This window comes from Sus scrofa, chromosome 13 (assembly GCF_000003025.6).
Source record: "Sus scrofa isolate TJ Tabasco breed Duroc chromosome 13, Sscrofa11.1, whole genome shotgun sequence".
Classification (NCBI taxonomy): domain Eukaryota; kingdom Metazoa; phylum Chordata; class Mammalia; order Artiodactyla; family Suidae; genus Sus; species Sus scrofa.
This window is the reverse complement of record NC_010455.5, coordinates 93,645,131-93,665,351: the sequence shown is the minus strand read 5'-3', so window position 1 is coordinate 93,665,351 and position 20,221 is coordinate 93,645,131.

Here is a 20,221-nt window from a genome sequence, read left to right as displayed (position 1 = left end):
CTGTACTCTTAATCTAACCTCATGAGAGGCATTAGGTACTGAGACACATGGAGGCATTATTAAAACAAAGTGGTTCTAATTGTATAGCAACCTGTAATTACACATTACAATTAGGCCAGGGCAGTTGAGATGTGATTCATTATTTCACTAATGCTTCTTTGTGTGTATGTGTGTGTTTTCCTAGTACAGTCGGAACTCTTCCAATAGTGGCTGGAGAGGTGGGGGGGAAAGAAACCTCTGACAGTTTTTCTTGATGAAACAAATGAATACACAAAAGACTTTTATAGCAAAATCTTAAAAGGAGTTCTAGTAATACTTGATAAGGCTAATCAGAACAGAAGTACTTTGCAGCATATGCTATTAAAATATTATCAGCACCATAACTAATAACAGCAGACATTCCCACTAGCATTCAGAGAATACAATAAATATGTACTTAAAAGTAAATACACACTTCAGTAGAAAGACAGTGTACATACAGACATAGGTAAAAGGATTCTTCCTTCTAAAATATTGTGCTGTAGTAACTAGGTTATGTTGGAGGGGCACAAATGTCACATTTCCAGAAATAGTCCAAAAAGTTGACTTTATACTTTTAAATGCCCAGGGGCAGTGAATAGAGGGTTTTGGTTTATAGGTACTTGAGATAATAATTCTGTCTTGAGAAAATAAGAGGTGTAAAAAAAAAAAATCAAGATTGTTGCCTGCGGGAGAAAAACATAAACTGTTTCCAGTTACATGAGACTGAAGTAGGCATATGACAGAGCTTAGGCTCAGAAGGGAATGTGATGGATGGAGGGCTCTCTAGATACTCAAAACTGTTGAATTCCTGCCTCCACTCCCTTTGGGAGCGGTATGTTCAATAGCGCATTCGGGTCACATCTGCACTGACTGTGGGAAATCTTATTGCAGTGTTATCTCTGTGGCCGCTCTCCTGCTTATTGAAATTTCCTACACAGATTTTGCCTGCAGGAACAGAGGAGCTTATGCAGAAGATTCAATAGCATTTCATACAGTTGGAAAAACATTTTGAAGCATCCTTATTTTTTTCCCTTTTATATCATCTAATTATTGCCTCTGTTTCTCAGAAGTTCCTAGCTTAAAAGTAGCAGATACAAGAGCATTTCTGGGGAGTTCCCATCGTGGCTCAGTGGTTAATGAATCCGACTAGGAACCACGAGATTGCGGGTTTGATCCCTGGCCTTGCTCAGTGGCTTAAGGAACCAGCGTTGCCATGAGCTGTGGTATAGGTCGCAGATACAGCTCCAATCCCACTTTGCTGTGGCTCTTGTGTAGGCCAGTGGCTACAGCTCCGATTAGACCCCTAGCCTGGGAACCTCCATAAGCCGCAGAAGCAGCCCTAGAAAAAACCAAAAAAAAAAAAAAAAAAAAAAAAAAAAAGGCATCTCTGTCCCATCAAACTCTAATTTGGGTAATTAATTTTTTTAGAGACCATACTTCTTGAGTAGTAAAATACCTCTTAAACTTTTTCAAACAGATATGAAAACTGAAATATGAATGTTTAATAAATATAAGCAGAGGAAATTAACTTTTTTAGAATCTGCAATAGAATTACCACCAGAGTCACCAAATTACATATATATTTCCTTTGGAGTACTTGATCATTTGAGCACCTATATTTAATAAGAAAATTATAAGCTCAGGTGCGGGATGTAAGGTGAAAGGTAAAAAGTGATTACACATAAAATAGGACACATACAGTGTGTGTTTCTGATGCAGGTACAAGAATTCCTACTCTAAGTAGGTATTGGAGAGGCTGGGTGGATGAAGGAATAACATAGTAGACTAAGATATAATACGTTTGGTGGTAATGCCATGAAGCCAAGAGCCCAGTCACTCCTACACAGCTATGTGATGGGTATTTGAGTTGAACCTCCAGGTGAAGGGTGCTGACTCTCAAGAGTACCTGCCAACTATTCACCAATGATGCTTTTTTGTAGTTAGATACTTCAATAAAAGGATAAAATGTGAATTATAAACACTTTGATTATAATATCATTTTTTACAAAGTTCAAGCTACAATAGAAACACTTTCAAAGAAATAGGAACATCTATAAATGCCTTATCAAAAGTCTACTATCATTATTTGCTTATGAGGTCTTTGGGTTCTTGTCATCCTTGTTTTGTGAAATATACTAATTTAGCCATTTGTAATGGGGGAAGGAGGGAAAAGGGGAAGGATGGAGGAGGGGTGTGAAAGCAGAGTAGAATTGAAAGTACAGGGTATGACATGTTTAAAATCTTATTTTAATGAAAAGTTGGCTTTCCTTTATTATGGGGAATGCCACAAGGGCCTTTTCCACTCCTTAGTTCCAGAATCTGCCTAGACCAAAGCTGCCATGTGCTCTTCTTTGCCATAGGAAACCCTTTATGTTTCAGAGACCCTCCAATCTCGGGAACACAGAGTATATTTTCTGTGTCTGAGTCAGGAGTGACCTTGGATATTTCCTCTCAGGGTCATTAGTTTTCTAGACTCACAACTTCAGGGGTTTGGATTTCTGAGGACTTAGTGGGTTTTAAGGATGTAGCATGGCTTGAAGCAAGTTCTGTCATTTCAGACTATAAAGGCCTTTAGATGACTTCCCTTCCTCACCTGTTCATAGGTTGGCCTATGAAAACCAAGAACCTAATGTCTCTATGTCATTCTTCTCCCAGAAATACTAGTTTCAATTGTTTTTTCTCTTACAGTCGTAACAGAAAGTCTTGAGGGAACAAAAGGGCACTACTGCAGATCTGTAAGACACACACAACCTCTTGCTTTCCTAGAATATTTACTGGCACATGACTGAGTCTCTTCTGTTATTTTTTGAAGTTTTCATTCATGGTGGCCAGCTTTATAGACACAGGTGTGATTTGCTGATGAAGAGTGCCAAATTTTCCTTTTGGTTTCTCCAGGTTACTGGAAGGTTCTTATGGGCAGAGTCCTGTGCTATTTCTCTTTGTCATCCTTAGGCCTAAGACAGGGGGCCTGATATTTAATAGGTGCTCTACTCATGCTTTTGAAATTAAAATATGAATGTATTTAACCAAACCTGACATATAAACAGATTATTTCTCATTTATACTCTTTAAAGCAGTTTCATACCAGTTTCTGTAGTGATGTGGGGACAGACCTGGTCTCTTCCTCTGTGACTGCAGCCTCATCAGTAGTAGTAATGAGTTTGCTAGCATCACACTTATATTACCATTAGTATTCGACTATCCCATGCCTCCACTGCGAAGTCATTTGTTCAGTCTCTTACATGGAGAAACCTGAACCTAGAGTCTAGTTGGCCTTCTTATTAGGCAGCAGCACACTTAGTTTAGCCTAGGCAGGATATTCTGTGTGGGGTTTGCTGGAAGAAACACAATTTGTTAGACTTGAATGATTTGACACTGATTTATTAGAATAGATGGCACCCAAGCTGTGATAATTACAGTAGTGAACCCTATGGTGATGATATATGGAGATTTCAGATAAGCTTTCCTGCATGTGAAACCTAATGAGATAGTTTTATCACCTTAAGAGCTTTAGTCACTAGTGTCCAGTTTAAATAAAACTTATCAAACAGTGTTGACAGCAAGAAACTTAAGTCGAGGAAAAATGAGTGTTGCTTTTACTTTTTATTTCCTCTAGAAACCTCAACACACTTAGCACTGTCTACACTGAGATATTACCTACTAAGGGGTCAGGGAACGCTTCTGTAGCTAGACTTGGACTTGAATCTCAACCCCTTAATTTTCTAGCCACAGGAACTTGGTGATTTGATTCACTTCTTTTATCCAGTCTTCTCATTTGTAAATACAGAAAATATGTACCTCCACAGGACTATGTTTAAATAAAAAGTGAAATTTCTTGCATAGTGACCGGCAAGTTCAGCTCATTGTAAATACTAGATTCTAACCTCCTCAAAGATATCTGATATTGATTTCAGTATTTATGCTTGAAAATCAGTGCATGGGGAAGAAAGTATAAAGAACTTCATTTAATGATTTTTTGATGAATTGATCAAAATGCTAGGATATTGAGTAACCTGTCTTCTAGAAGTATAAGGTAAAAGAGTAAGAATTTTTTCGGTGGGAAATTATGATAGAATAATAGGGAAAAGTCTTTGACAGGAGTCAGGAGACCTACTCTGTAGTTGCACTTCTGCCCCAAACAGTATATAAAACACAAAATTCATCTATGTGTGTTCATCATCCCAATTCCCTGTGAGGCAATTTCAAAGTCATCCATATTAGTTTTCCTCTCAACATCTTTCTCTTCCTCCATGCATCTAATGAGTCATTATTTTGTTGCTCCGTGCTTCATAATGGCTTTGTCATGTACTCAGTTTTCTTATTTTCACTGCTAGATCCTAACCCAACACTTACTGTGTTTGCAGACAATGGCAGTGGTCTCCTAATTCAGCTTCCTAATCCATACCTCTACTCAAAAACAAAACAAACAAAAAACTTTGTTTCAAATAATTATTTGTCCAGGTTGCTATAAAACTGAATATCTTTCTAACTAGCTGCAGATTTTCCCCATATATCTGATTATAATGATCACATTATACAGATGGGGCACATGCCATGGACTGTAGTATAATTGACAGGCAACCCATTGAGTTGTGCATTCAATAGCCTGTGTGACTTGGCACTGAGGTCATGTCTGGATATGTCCAAATCACTCATTTAAACAATTCTTGGGCCTTAGAACCCTTCATTGATATTCACCATTGAATCCATAAATTTAGGAGAATCAAAGATACACCTGTGATACATCATCATTATACTCTAGATCTGAACTGCCTTTCCAACCTCGTGTCCCACTATTTCTTGATCAGAATCTGCCATGCCATCCAGACTGGTTTTTGTATGACTGTCATCCAGAACAGACCAATCTAGATGGTAGCTGTGGAACAAGGTATGGGAAGAAGGAACCAAGATAGCAATAAATAGGGCTAGATGAAATATTTTGAGGCTTTGTGCTTAACCATGCAGAGAAGTTGTTGCTGAAAGGGGACTAGGGACTAAAAGCCAGAAGCTTGTCTGAGGTACTATACTCCATTGGCTCAGAAAGGTGAAGTGAGCAGAGAGTCTGAATTCCTGAGCTTTTTATAGACCCCTGATTAGACATAGGAGAGACATTTTGATTATCTTGTAAAAGCCTCAGTGTAGAAAGTCCAAATCCTAGCCTCAATATTAAAGTCCTATAAATGGTTAAGAAAGGAGTGCATATGGTATATTGAATAAAATAACTGTATTTCACGAGGATAAAGAAAATGTAGCTCATTGACTTGGTTGCCATGGTCACTGTAATTAAAGCCTACCTGTGTTACAGAGAAAGAAAATTATTATTGCAATTAAACAATTTGAAGCTACAGAACAGCACTGGGGACTCTGTAACTTTACTTACTTCTGTTATGTCAAGCCTCTTGCTGCCTTCTGCTCAAGATCATATTCTTTTCAAAACAAGGGTAAAAGAATTCCAGATCTCAGTCGTGTGCTGGGAGATTAATGAAACACATCCTAGAACAGAGGGAAGGCTGAAAAAATAACACCAAGTCTTCTGCATCTGTCACTTGTGCTGCTGCAAGTCTTCATCCAGTAGTCAAATTCTCCTTCCTCCCAGAGCCTCTCCCTGCCCACCCCCCAACTTTAGGTTGTCTTGTCACATTCTGCTTCACATCACTGAATCAGCTTCTCAATTTCAGTGTTCAGAGAATACTGCTGTCAGCACACTTTCATATATGCCAGAGGCTTAAGATGTATATACAATATAAAAAGGTGGGCTCATTGCTATGTGAATAATATTCATAATTTTCATTGCATTATATATTTACTAAAACAGCATTTATCGGGTATTTCTTGTGCTAGCTATTACTTTTAACTCAGATATTGTGAAAAGTAAGAGAAAAAAGATGACAGCACAAAAGAAAAATTAGATCTTAAGAAATAAACAACTGCTGCTGCTATTTCTAGGGGGATAACTGATAGAATGACTGGGAGATTCTAGAGTAGATCCTTTCACATTCTGCTCACCCTGTACTTCCATCTCTTCTTAATGATAAGGGATGTTTATAAAACTCACACCATTACTCAAACACAAGCATCAAAGCATTTTCCTCAGAAAATAACTAAAGCCTTTGCTTTATGAACTTGGATGATAATTGAAATTTCATAATTTAAACAAATCTGAGCAGTGAGTGGTATATAGGATAAGAACTGTCTAGAACTAAGTTATAGATGAAGAAACCTCCATAATTAGAACCTAGACGTTGTCAATGCAAGACACAAAGTCTTTTTAATTTTTATTTTATTTACTTATTTATTTGTTTGTTTATTTTGGCATTGTGTGTCAGCTCTGAGCAAGTGGATACTAGTTCAAACTGAACTGATAGTGGATTTCTGAAAGAGAAAGTTGAGGAGGAAAGAGACTTTTAAAGCTGTCAAGGATTCTGTTTCCCTGCCCCCATCCCCAGTCTGGCCAGTGGAGTTACAAATACCATGATGAAGTGGATTGGCAAGTAACCATAATCCAAACTGAAGGATTTGGTGGAATTCTATTTATGATTAGGACTTTAATGAACTGAATATTAGCCACTTCCTAATTTTAATTGGTTCTTAACATACTCTGATGTTTTCTTTTTTTTTTTTTTTTTTTTTTTTTGTCTTTTTGTCTCTCTTTTTTGTTGTTGTTGTTGTTGTTATTGTTGCTATTTCTTGGGCCGCTCCCGCGGCATATGGAGGTTCCCAGGCCAGGGGTCTAATCGGAGCTGCAGCCACCGGCCTACACCAGAGCCACAGCAACGCGGGATCCGAGCCGCGTCTGCGACCTACACCACAGCTCACGGCAATGCCGGATCGTCAACCCACTGAGCAAGGGCAGGGACCGAACCCGCAACCTCATGGTTCCTAGTCGGATTCGTTAACCACTGCGCCACGACGGGAACTCCTGATGTTTTCTTCAAAGAGGTTCTATGGCCAAAAATTCCCTTATTATTGGTATAAATTTGGATTCCAATCACACTACATATTTCTTTGAGGATTTCATGTAAAAACGGACAGATCAGATATGCAGCATTGCTCACAGAATTATGTCTCTGACAGGGTCTATTCCTTTCTAACTATTCTTCCTGACAAACTGACAGTTTGTGGGTTTTCCCTAGTGGTGAATTTTAACAAATATTTGGGAGAATAGTAAGAAGGAGTTACATTATGTGGATATCTAACCCTTGTTTATATAGAGGCTAAGTCCTAGGCATGACATAACATTACATCTAGTTATATAAAATATATATTAGTACATAAAATATATATTCACTAAAATTTTTAACATATTAATAATACCTCTATGGATTTTGTCTTTGGGGCATGCTTTTTTATATTTATCTCTAAATAATCCTTGAATAGTGTATATTCACATTCATATTTGCTGTATATCTACGGAAGTCAAAATGTATAGCAAATATATCATTTGAAGATATAAAATTTCCCTGGATACCATTACATGAAAAGTAAAAAAAGCAAAAGTGAAAAAAGCAAAACAAGTATGATTAGAGGCAAAATTGATTATATGGATATCATTAAGTATTTGTGGCATTTTGTTTGTTCATTCATTCAACAAATACCATATGCCTACTACCTTCCTGGCAGTCTTCCAGGCCCTGGAAGTTAGGTGGGAGAGAGAATTACTTATTGTCTAATTATGAATTATTATTTGGAAAGGGTTAATTTTGGTGGAGGAAAAAATAGGGAAAATTGTACTTGCTGTTTTATAGTTGGGAGAAAATCTCTTTATTAAGGTAGCTGAAAGAAGAGGGTTTGGGGAAGGCAGAACATCCCAGACTGAGGAAATAATATGTAAAAAGGCCTTTAGGCAAGTGACATTCAAGTTGAAAGGTCGACAGCAAAAGTCATGTATGGCTTTGGAAGCCACTGAAAGCCAGGAGCTATCTAAAGAGTTTAGAATGGAACAATGCCATTGTTTGAGTGGGATGCTATGCCAGTTCAAAGGAGAAATGATTGTGGCATTAACAGGTGTAGTAGCAGTCAACATGATGAGAAGCACCAGATTGTGAACAGAAATGATTGTGGCATTAACAGATGTAGTAGCAGTCAACATGATGAGAAGCACCAGATTGTGAACATATTCTGGAGAAAAGAAAAAGTGATGTTGCTTTTTTGCTGAATGTGAAGGAAGAAATAGAATTCAAGAAGTCAAGGAGAATTCCAGGTTTTCTGATATGATTGACTGGGAGAATTAAGTTGCCATCTACTGAGAATTGCAAAGAGAGCATCTTAGTCTGGAGGGTAGAAGTCAAAAGTTTGTTCAGGGCATGTAAGAGACATCTGAGTGAGATGTATTATAGGCAGTTGAATATATGGGTCTGGAAATCAGCCGAAAGATTCAGACAGACAAGGAATATAAATTTGGCAATTGTAATATGACACTTCAGTGTTTAGAGGTCAGAGATATGAAAAGGAAACAACAAAGGACACTGAGGATGACTAGTTATTGAACAAAAGAGAGAAGGGAGAGTGGGCTTCCAAGAACCAGATAATGAAAGATTTTATGAAGAGAGTGATCAGAGTACACAATGACAATTAACAAAGGAGTGAAGTCTGAGAATTAATCAATGGCATTTGCTTCAGTAGATTATGGATTTGTTGAGATTATTCTTTTGGCTTTTTCTATAGTTAATTTATTTGTATGCTATAAAATTCCATAAGACCTCAAAGTTGAAGAATGTCAGTGGTGTATATTGACAATTGTAATACTAGTATTGTTCTAGGCAGTCTTAGCTACTGATGATTTCTGCTGATAATGTGGTGTTTCATTCAAAAGAGTTGCTAGTGGATTGATGACTGGTGGATTAAGAGGAATACTTTCATAGATCTATTTCATCATTGTTTTGCATTTTTAATGTGGGTGATAGTAAATTTGATTAGATTAGACAAAATTATTATTATTATTATTATTATTATGCTTGCCTTATTCACATTTCCCTTTCCAGACCAGAATTAAAAGTATTGATACTTTTGCTGTGCAAAAGCTTTTAAGTTTAATTAGGTCCCCTTAGTTCATATTTGTTTTTTAAAATTTGTTATTATGGTTGATTTATATTATTTTTTCAATTTCTGCTGTATAGAACCCAGTCATATATCTATACATGCTGTCTTTCACATATTATCTTTCATCATGTTCCATCACAAGTGATTGGACATTAGTTCCCTGTTAGCAGAGCAGGAACCCACATTGCTTATCCATTCTAAATGGTTAGTAGTTTGCATCTACTAACCCCAAACTCCCAGTCTATCCCACTCCCTCTTGCTCCCCCTTGACAACCACAACTCAGCTGTCCATGTCTGTGAGCCTGCTTCTGGTTTGTAGGTAGGTTCATCTGTGCCATATTTTAGATTCCACATGTAAGTGATATCATATGGTATCTGTCTTTCTCTTTCTGACTTACCTCACTTAATGAGAATCTCTAGTTCCATCCATGTTACTGCAAATGTCATTATTTTGTTCTTTTTTATGGCTGAGTAGTATTCCACTGTGTATATGTACCATATCTTCTTAATCCATTCATCTGTCAGTGGACATTTAGGTTGTTTCTATGTCTTGGCTATTGTGAGTAGCGCTGCAATGAACATAGGGGTGCATGTATCTTTTAAATTAAAGTTTTATTTGGATATATACCCAGGAGCTGGATCATATGGTAGCTCTGTATTTCGTTTCTGAGGAACCATTGATACTGTTTTCCACAGTGTTTTTACCAACTTACATTCCCACCAACAGTGGAGGAGGGTTCCCTTTTCTCTACATCCTCTCCAGCATTTGTTGTTTGTGGTCTTATTAATGATAGCCATTCTGACTGGTGTGAAGTGGTAGCTTCTAGTAGTTTTGAGTTGCATTTCTGTAATACTTAGTGATGTTGAGCATTTTTTTATTCATGTGCCTGTTGGCCATCTATGTCTTCTTTGGAGAAATATCTGTTTAGGTCTTCTGCCCATTTTTCTTTCTCTCTTTTTTTTTTTTTTTTTCTGTTAAGGTGTAAGAGTTGTTTATAAATTTTGGAGGTAAAGCCCTTTGAGTTGCATCATTTGCAACTGTATTCTCCCATTTGGTAGGTGATTTTTTTTTTTTTAGGGTTTCCTTTGCTTTGCAAAACTTGTTAAGTTTAATTAGGTCCCATTGGTTTATTTTTGTTTTCATTTCTAATGCCTTGGGAGACTGACCTGTGAAAACATTTATGGAGTCGATGTCAGGGAATGTTTTGCCTATGTTCTTTTCTAGGAGTTTTATGGTGTCCTGTCTTATGTCTAAGTCTTTAAGCCATTTTGAAATTATTTTTGTGCATGGTGTGAGGGTGTGTTCTAGTTTCATTGATTTACATGCAGGTGTCCAGTTTTCCCAGCACCACTTGTTAAACTATCTTTTTCCAATTTTATATTCTTGCTACCTTTGTCAAAGGTTATTTGACTGTAAGTGTCTGGGTTTATTTCTGGGCTCTCTATTCTGTTCCATTGGTCTGTGTGTCTGTTTTTGTACCAGTACCACACTGTCTTCATTATTGTAACTTTGTAATATTGTCTGAAATTTGGAAGAGTTATGCCTATCCTCCTATGTGTGTATGTTTTCTTTTCTTTTTTCTTTTTTTTTTTTTAACCTCAGGATTGCTTTGGCAATTCTGGGTCTTTTGTGGTTCCACATAATTTTTTTGGATTGTTTGGTCTGTGATTGACATTCTGTGAAAAATGTCATGGATAGTTGGATAAGGATGGCATTAAATCTGTAGATTGCTTTGGGTAGTATGGCCATTTTAACAATATTAATTCTTCCAATGCAGGAACATGGGATCTCTTTTCATTTGTTTGAATCCTCTTTAATTTCCTAGATTAATGTTTTATAGTTCTCAGCATATACACCTATCATCTCCTTGGTCAGATTTATTCCTAGATATTTAATATTTTTAGGAGCGATTTTAAAAGGTGTTACTTTTTAATATTTATTTCATTGTTAGTATACAGAAATGCAAGTAATTTCTGAATGTTAATCTAATATCTTGCTTATTTGCTCAATTCCTTGATCAGTTTGAGTAGTTTTTGTGTGCAATTAAAGGCAATGAGTTAATAATGGATTAAGATGTTATCAAATTTCTTTAGAGGAAGTATATTACAGTGAGCCATTTGAGTAAAAGTAGTTTCCCAAGAGGAACTTAATTCTGGAAAGATAATTACCTGCTTTAGATGCCTGTAATTTACAATTATGTGTGGTTAGCTTCTGAATTGTGAATATGGGAAGTGTTGCAAGTCTTAGAAAGCTGGTCGATATGTAATTTGTGTAATTCATTTCCAAAGCTCAGGGGAACCAAATATTTAGGAACTGAGCCTGGGCCTGCATTCAGAAAAGCCATTCAGAGATAAGTTTGCATGGCTCTATGAGCATGAAGCTACATGAGAAAGTAAAAGTCATTGTTATCAGTAATAGTAATGTATTTTTTCCTTAAAATAAAAGGAAAATGAGGAGTTCCTGTCGTGGCGCAGTGGTTAACGAATCCGACTAGGAACCATGAGGTTGCGGGTTCGGTCCCTGCCCTTGCTCAGTGGGTTAAGGATCCGGCGTTGCTGTGAGCTGTGGTGTGGGTTGCAGACGCGGCTTGGATCCCGCGTTGCTGTGGCTCTGGCGTAGGCCGGTGGCTACAGCTCCGATTGGACCCCTGGCCTGGGAACCTCCATATGCCACGGGAGCGGCCCAAAGAAATAGCAAAAAGACAAAAAATAAATAAATAAATAAAAGGAAAATGACAAAATGACTTTTACCTATACCTAGAAGAGCATCCACTTATATGTGAAGTACTGAAGGAAAGGAATTCTTCCTCTTTCCTAGTACTCATGCCAGGAGAGTGGACTCCTGTCTCAGTTTCTAAAATGGGGATCCTTCTGCAACCTGAGTAGACAGTGAAAGGCAGGTCACATTAAGCCCTTCCACCTAAGAATAGAACCTAGGGTCTCTTCTGTGGAGAAAGCTCCCATGACTCGACGGGCTCATAATAAGCATCCACCCTTTTTCACATCTTGGGCCAGCTGGTCCTGCAGGCAGTTAAGCATGAAGCCCCTGGTTTCTTCAAGCTTCCTTGGAGAGGACTAATCTCAGGACATTCAGTGAGAGAAGAGCCTACTGATTGGCCAATGATAAATAAAAATATTTCTGGGAGAAAAAGCAGAGCTTTGCATAACAAATAACCAAGTGGCTGCCTGAAGATAAGTATGTAGGAAGATTCTGAGTTGTCAACCTCTGCCTCATCTCATTTTCTTTTGTTTTACATTAAATTAAATTTTATTTTATTTTTATTGGACTATAGTTTACTTACAGTGTTAATTTCTGCTGTATAGCATAGTGACCCAGTCATACGTATATATACATTTCTTTCACTTTTTTTTTTTTTTTTTTTTTTGTCTTTTTGCCATTTCTAGGGCTATTCCTGTGGCATATGGTGGTTCCCAGGCTAGGGGTCGAATAGGAGCTGTGGCCACTGGCCTACACCAGAGCCACAGCAATGAGGGATCCAAGCCACGTCTGCAACCTATACCACAGCTCACGGCAACGCCGCATCCTTAACCCACTGAGCAAGGCCAGGGATCGAACCTGCAACCTCATGGTTCCTAGTCGGATTCATTAACCACTGAGCCACGACGGGAACTCCCTTTTACTTCTTTTTTAATACATTCTTTTTCTCATACTGTCTTCCATCATGTTCTGTCCCAGGAGATTGGGTATAGTTCCCTGTGCTATACAATAGGAGCTCATTGCTTGTCCATTCTAAATGTAATAGTTTGCATCTACTAACTGCCAGACTCCCCATTCATATAATTCCCTTCCCTTTCCTCTTTGGCAACTATCAGTCTGTTCTCTATGTTTGAGTCTGTTTCTGTTTTGTGGATAGGTTCATTGGTGCCATATTTTATAGTCCATATATGGTATTTGTCTTTCTCTTTATGAGTTATTTCATTTAGAATGAGAATCTGTAGTTGGATCCATGTTGCTGCAAATGGCATTATTTTGTTCCTTTTCATGGCTGAGTAGTATTCCATTCTGTATATGTACCACATCTTCTTAATCCATTTATCTGTCGATGTCATTTTATTTGCTCGCCCAGATCTTTCCTCTGGCCATCACAGATGCTGTAGCTTTCCATCTAGGGATTACTTAAAAAAATAAAAACTTTTGGATATATAGTTTTTCTCTCTCTTAATAGTTCTAAAGCTGAAAACCAATTACTGCCTCTAAAATGCTACAGAATTAAATGACATTGGTTCTGGGGGCTCAGAAATGGAAATCTAGGTCATTTAATAAGTTACAGTAAAGGAGTGGGTCAAAGGCCCCAGCATAGTCTACAGGCACTGATGTGTATGTTTATGGGCTGAGAGCCATGCCAGCCACACATGGGCTTAAGAAAGTGTTCTCCATGGATTCTGAGGACCAAAGGGTGGCAGAAGCTAGGAATTCACTCATGAGGAGAGGAATCCACACGGGTGACCACAGTGTAAACCTTGGGCTTAAAGAAACATGACCCTGAGCAGTGAAGTAAGGTATAAGGGCTACAAACTGAGGGTGGAATGGTGGGTGAACCATTTCCTCCATTAGATTAATGACTTTGAAAGACTGGCAACGTGTTTTATGTATTTTGTATTGTCCTAAAGGCAGTGTTGGCCACTGAAATCAGGCTTGGAGCTCTGGGTGATAAAGAACTCATTTCCACAGTGGTTCGGGGGAAAGTCCATATTTTCTGTCTTCCCCCTAAAGTGCTTGACATGGGTATGGAGAGTAATGATTATCATTTAATAGACTCTGGTGATTCTGGCCAACACCTTGTTACTGAGGCCCTGTTATCACTGCTTAGTCTTCAGGCATAGATTCCTTAATCTGCCTTTTTAGACCACATTTCTGAACTGAAATACCAGTACCTATAAAAATCTAGGAAATCTGCTTTATCCTGCCATATCCTCAATGGGAGCCTTACTTTATACTGGCTCAGACAGCTCAGTGTGCGGGATCCTAACTCATTGCTTGACTTGTAACAACCATGGTCTCAGCACTAAATGCCAGTAGTACCCTGTCACATTTTCCAATGTTCTACCCTCATCAAGTGCATTGCCCTGCTGTACTGAAACCTCAGCCCTGGCCTGCTCTCATTTCCAACCTTCTGTGTGCCAACTCCAGATTAACTTGCTTTAGTCCCAAATCTCAGGACTCTTCTTTGAGTAACACAGTTCTTTCCCTAATAAACACAGTCTCCTGCCACAGCTATCCTTTTTTTGTCTTTTTAGGGACACACCCACAGCATATGGAAGTTTCCAGGCGAGGGGTCAAATCCAGTCATGTCTGCTACCTACACCATAGCTCATGGCAACGCCAGGTCCTTAACCCACTGAGTGAGGTTTGGGATTGAATTCATGTCCTCATGGATACTAGTCGGGTTCATTATCGCTGAGCCACAATGGGAATCCCCCACAGCTATCCTTGTTTTCCAAATCTACCATCAGCTATCACTACAAATTCAGAATGTTTTTTTTATTTATGCAAAAATTCAGAAGATGCTCACTTCAGCATGGGATTTGTTTTAAGTCAGGACCAACAACCCTAATGCTTCTGAAGGATTTTAAATACTTCTCTGATCCTGGTCAGTTCTGTTATATTAACAGTACTTATTTGTGAAGAAAATTTATTTGTCCATGGATATGTATGTGTGTATATATAGATATTTAGAGATTCAAATCAGTAATATTTAAAATATACCCAATACAATAACTTTTTCATAATGAAGGGTGGAGTTTAAAGTGTAGTGGACTCATTCTGAAGAGGAAGATGCTAGGACTTTAATTTCATAAGGGGTATTGCCCAAAGTAAGAGAATCTTTGCCTTGGCCCAATCAAGGAAAACATGTGAAGAAGCAGCTAAATTGGAGTAATTATGAATTAAGTAACATTGAGTCATTTTCCTTACCAGTGATAATGACAAAATGTGAAAAGGATTATGATGAAATTAAGTCTTGACATGCAAAATATACTTTCATTTACCTAGGTTTTTGTTTTAAGCAATTTTGGCAGGGAGGTTGCAGGTTCAATCCCTGGCCTTGCTCAGTGGCTTAAGGATCTGGCGTTGCTGTGAGCTGTAGTGTAGGCCGGCAGCTACAGCTCAGATTCAACCCCTAGCCTAGGAACTTTCATATGCGGTGGGTGTGGCCTTAAAAAGACAATAAATAAATAAATAGATAGCTAGATAGATAAAAGTCTTGGTAGTGATCAGTAAACCTGGGTCAGAATTCAGGCTCCAGGCTGTGTTCAGTAATCTACCTAATTACCAGAATTATATATATATAAGATTAAAGGCCCGGGGAGACTGAATGGTTTACTCACTGCCAAACAGTGATGGAATCATATGTCTCCACAAAAGGAGAAATCTCATGGTAACAAGTGAAGGCAGGACCAGATGAGCACTTGGACCTGCCAAAACACATGGAACTGCTGTTCCAGGTAAACTTCAATCATGAGTACTATGCTGTGCCAAGACACTAACTACACTACCATGTTTTCCAAACTGGGGTGCCGGTGTACTGCTGTTTTATGAAACTGAATGGTAAATTTGAATGTGTTTTTGATATACCATGTTAGATTTCAAGAAATGGCAGGCATGTTATAGCTGAACCAAGCTAAAGCCCATATTTTGTAAGGTAAGCTTATCTGGGCTTTATCCCTTAGGCTACCTCAGAGGAAAAGTTAGCAAAGCATTCTGAAGTGTTTTTCCTTCTTGCAAAACAATAAGTGCATCTACATAGATCCAGCTGGATAAGATGAGAACTCTTATTTTAGCTAATCAAATCATTTTCCTCTTGCAAAGAGAAAAATGAATAAAAGCAATAAACAAAACAAAGTAAAATCAATAAAAACAATCATGACATTTTATCTGTAAATAAGTATGTTTGAACAGCAATGCTTTCAATTATAACTGCTGTTAAACCACTTAATCATCTCATTGTGGTGAAATTCTTCTGTGTCAAATAAGTCTCGAATTGTCTCAGTTCATTTCCAGTCCTACCAATGGGTAACCTTGAGCAAATGAATGTTCTGATTCCAGTTCCTCCTCTAGAATGTAAAAAATGATATTTGTCTACCTGTCTTATCAAGACAAAGTGAACACTGATTTATACCATGTTGGGCATTGGCCTATAACAGCAGAATTATTTGTTTAGGGCATATGATAATTAATATGATTTAAATTGTTAAGTGTAAGCATTTTATTCATGTATTACCATAATCTTCCATTAGGAAGAGGAGCTGTCAGTAAATTTATGTGAGCTAGTAAATATTCCATTGTTATTAATAAAAAATGATTTGTTTTTTTAAAAACCAAAAAAGACTACAGAATAAATATTTTATGATTTGGGAATATGTGACTGTAATTAAAGAATGCCAAAGTACAATGTTATTTAATTGAAATATGTCACTAGTAACTTCATTTGACCAATTTTCAGAAATATTCTCAGATATTATTACATAAGTGTTGAAGATGGTTTTGCTACTTCCAAGTAAGACTAGGTGCTTCCCACAAGTGGGAAGGGAATTAATTGCAAAATGTCTGCTAATTTTATTGTTTTATTTCCATTTGTGTTGAGACATGCAGTGCTGTGTGTCACTTAGAAGTTTAAGGTGTTTGACAAATTTAACTTATAAGATCATGAAAGAATTATCATAATAAGTAGAGTGAACATCCATTATCTTATGTATAGAATTAAAGAAATACAAAAAAAGTCCTTGTAATAAAAATCCTGAGGATATACTCTTAACAACTTTCATATATATAATATAGGAGTGTTAATTATATTTATCAGGTAGTACATTACATCCCTAGCACTTATTTATCTTATAACTGAAAGTTTGTATACCTTTGACTGCCTTTATCAAGTTCTCCCTCCCTCCACCCCTGCCTCTGGTAAGCACAAATCTGATCTCTTTTTCTGAGTTTGTTTTTGAAGTATAATTGACGTACATCACTGTCGATTCCTGTTACACAACATAGTGATTTTATATTTATGCATTTAAAAATGATCATCACAGTAAGTATAGTTATTATTGATAACCATACAAAAGTTATCACAGAGTTAATGACTATTTCCAACACTATACATTTCATACCCATGTATCATTTATTTTGTAGTTGGAATTTTGTACCTCTGAATCTTCCTCACCTATTTCTTTCCTCACCCTATCCTCCTCACCTCTAGTATCTACAGGTTTGCTCTGTATCTAATGAACCCGACTAGTATCCATGAGGATGTAGGTCTGATCTGTGGCCTCACTCAAGTGGGTTAAGGATCTGGCATTGCCGTGAGCTGTGGTGTAGGTCAGATGTGGCTCAAATATGGTGTTGGTGTGGCTGTGGGGTAGGCCTTTGGTTACAGCTCTGATTCTGCCCATAGCCTGGAAACCTCTATATGCCATGGGTGTAGCCCTAAAAAGACAAAAAAAAATTATTAAATTTCATTACTGGTAATTATTCTGTTTATATTTTTATTTCTTCCTGGTTTAGTCTTGGGAGATTATATATTTTTAGGAATTTTTCTGTTTCTCCTAGGTTGTCTGATTTATTGGCATATCGTTTTTAATAGTACTCTCATAATTCTTTGTATTTCTTTGATGTTGGTAATAACTTCTCCTTTTTAACCATTTGATTTAATTTTTTTGGGCCCTCTTTCTTCTTTGAGTCTGCCTGCATATTTGTCAATTTTGTTTGTCTTTTCAGAGAACCAGTTCTAATTTCACTTTTTCTGTTTTTAGTCTCTATTTTATTTATTTCTGCCCTGATACTTGATTTCTTTCCTTCTACCAACTGTGGGTTTTATTTGTTCTTCTTTTCCTAGTTTCCTTAGGTGTAAAGATAGGTTGAGGTTTTTTGTTTCCTGAGGTAAGTTTGCATTGCTGTAAACTTCTAAGAACTTGTATTGCTGTGCCCCATAGGTTTTGAATCATTGGTATTTTTGTTTACATTTCTCTACAAGTATTTTTTTTGACTTATTTTTTTTCCATTATGGCTGGTTTAAAGTGTTCAGTCAATTTTCCACTGTACAGCAAAGTGACCCAGTCACTCATATGTATATACATTCTTTTTCTCACATTGTCCTCCATCATGCTCCATTGTAAGTGACTAGGTGTAGTTCCCAGTGCTATACAGCAGAATCTTATTGCTTATCCATTCCAAAGGCAATACTTTGCATCTGTTAACCTCAGATTCCCAGTCCATCCCACTCCCTTCCCCTCCCCCCTTGGTAATCACAAGTCTGTTGTCCAAGTCCATGACTTTTTTTTGTGGAAAGGTTTATTTGTGCTGTATATTACATTCCAGATATAAGTGATATCATGTGGTATTTGACTTTCTCTTTATGACTTACTTCGCTTACTATGAGAGTCGCTAGGTGTGGGAACATGGATGGAAAAACTAGAGACTTTCTACAAGTATTTTTTAATTTCTACTTCGATTTCTTCAGTAGTCCATTGGTTGTTTATTTGCATATTGTTTAGTGTCCATGTATTTGTTTTTTTGTATTTTTTTTCTTTTTAGGGCTGTACCTGTGGCATATGGAAGTTCCCAGGCTAGGGGTCAAATTGGAACTACAGCTGCTGGCCTGTGCCACAGCCAGAGCAATGCCAGATCTGAGCTGTGTCTTTGACCTACAGCACAGTTCATGGCTAGGCCAAATCATTAACCCATTGAATGAGGCCAGGGAGTGAACTTGCATCCTCATGGATACTAGTCAGGTTTGTTACCACTGAGCCATAGCAGGAACTCCTGCAGTTTTTTCTTATAGTAGATTTTCTAGTCTTATATTATTTTCATTGGAAAAGATGTTTTTTGTGATTTCAGAGTCCTTAAATTCACAGAAACTTGTTTTGTTGTCTCTCATGTGATCTATCCTGGAGAATGTTCCATATACTCTTGAAAAGAATGTATTTATCTCTTTTTGGATAAAATATTATATATCATATTTGCTATATTTGATCTAATGTGTCATTTAAGGCCGGTGTTTTTTTTTTTTTTCTTTTACCTACTTTTCAGTCTAGACAATCTGCGCATTGAAGTAATTGGAGTATTAAAGTTCCTTACTATTTCTGTGTTATTGTCAATTTCTTTGTCTTTTAACATATGCTTGATGTATTTAAGTGCTATGTTTGGTGCATGTATATTTACAATTGTTATGTTTTGTTGGATTGATCTTTTTATCATTTAATAATGTCTTTCTTTGTCTTTTATTAATCTTTTTTAAAGTCCATCCTGCATAATGTAAGAATTGCTATCCTGGCTTTCTTTTAATTTCCATTTGCATGGAATACCATTTTAATGCCCCTCATTTGCAGTTTATGTATGTGTTTAGGTTTGACATGAGTCTCTTGTAGATTGTTTATATAAAGAGAGATTTTTTTTTTTTAATCTATTCAGCCACTCTGTTTTGATTGGAATATTTTGTCTACTTACATATAAAGTAATTATTGGTAGAGATACACTTATTGCCATTTTGTTAAATTTTTCTAGTTCTTTTTGTAGTTTTTTTTGTACTTTTTATTTTACTCTCTTCCATTGTGATTTGATGATTATCTTTAGTATTACATTTGGATTCTCTTTTTTGTGTGTGTATCTTTTACAGATTTTTGTACAGGTTTATCTATAGCCCTGTATATATGTGTGTGTATGATTATTTTAAATGATTGATATATTAAGTTTAGAAGCATTTTTAACAACACTTCATTTTTACTACCTCTCTTCAGTATTAAGAGTTTTTGGCATCATATTTTATCTTTTTGTTTATTTATTCCTTAAGCACTTAATATTGATGTAGATGATCTTTACTACTATTGTCTTTCAGCCTTCCTACTACTAGCTTTATAAGTAGTTGATTTACTGCCTTTACTCTATATTTGCATTTACCATGAGATTTTTTCCTTTTATCATTTCCATATTTCCTATTGTTGCCTTTTCTTTTCCACTTCTGTCATTTCTTGTAATGTTGGTTGGTGGAGCTGAATACTTTTTAGTTTTTGTTCATCTCTAAAACTTTTGAACTCTCCATTGACTCTGAGTGAGAGCCTCACTGGGTAGATTATTCTTGGCTGTAGGTTTTTCTTTTTCATCACTTTAAATATATCACACCCACTCCTTTTCTGGCCTGCAAGTTTATGC